The following is an 818-nucleotide window of genomic DNA, read 5'->3' as shown; positions in this document are numbered from 1 at the left end:
GAGAGAGGCCAATGATTGTGGTTGGAAGAAAGAGAGAGAGCAGAAAAAATAAAACACTTAGAAATCAGCTGTTCTGAAATTAACCGACAGAAGCCACTTATCACAAAATGACAATCTAACAAGAATTCGATTGGAGAACCCAACCACACACCATTGTTATGGCCCACTTAAATTTAATTGTGGCCAAACAAAAAATAAAACACTTAGAAATCAGCTGTTCTGAAATTAACCGACAGAAGCCACTTATCACAAAATGACAATCTAACAAGAATTCGATTGGAGAACCCAACCACAAACCTTTGTTATGGCCCACTTAAATTTAATTGTGGCCAAACAACCACTAATAAAAAACGGTGGTAATAAAACCGCAACAACGACATTTTGTTCCGCTGTGATTTCGGAACAATTCTGTGCCGCCTTTACTCTACTCCCATAAATTATCGATGACAAATCTGTGATAACTAATTACGGGTGTGCCTGCTAACACAGCACATTCCATATTAACTGGATGACCGACCACTCGTCGCTCGACCAGCCAGTAAGCCTAAGAAGCACTCGTCTGGTTATAATCTCAAGTACCTAAATAGAGGGTTTTTGTGATCATTGCCAAATGGTAAATAAAAATAAAAAGAAAGAAGAAATAAATCACTAATATACCCCCTCAATATACTCTCAATAAATCTACTATATATATTTGTTGTTTTTCTTTCAAGTGGCTGTTGAAAATATACGGAGCCACTAATCTCTGATGACAACACTGTCAAATTAATGCCGAGGTATTGAAAGTAACGAAAAAGTGGTTCATAAAGATTTTGAAA

This window comes from Musca vetustissima, unplaced genomic scaffold, assembly GCF_032173495.1.
Source record: "Musca vetustissima isolate MV318-11 ecotype Yass unplaced genomic scaffold, APGP_CSIRO_Mvet_v1 utg11827, whole genome shotgun sequence".
NCBI lineage: Eukaryota > Metazoa > Arthropoda > Insecta > Diptera > Muscidae > Musca > Musca vetustissima.
The sequence above is the reverse complement of the archived record's forward strand: the minus strand, read 5'-3'. Positions refer to the sequence as shown.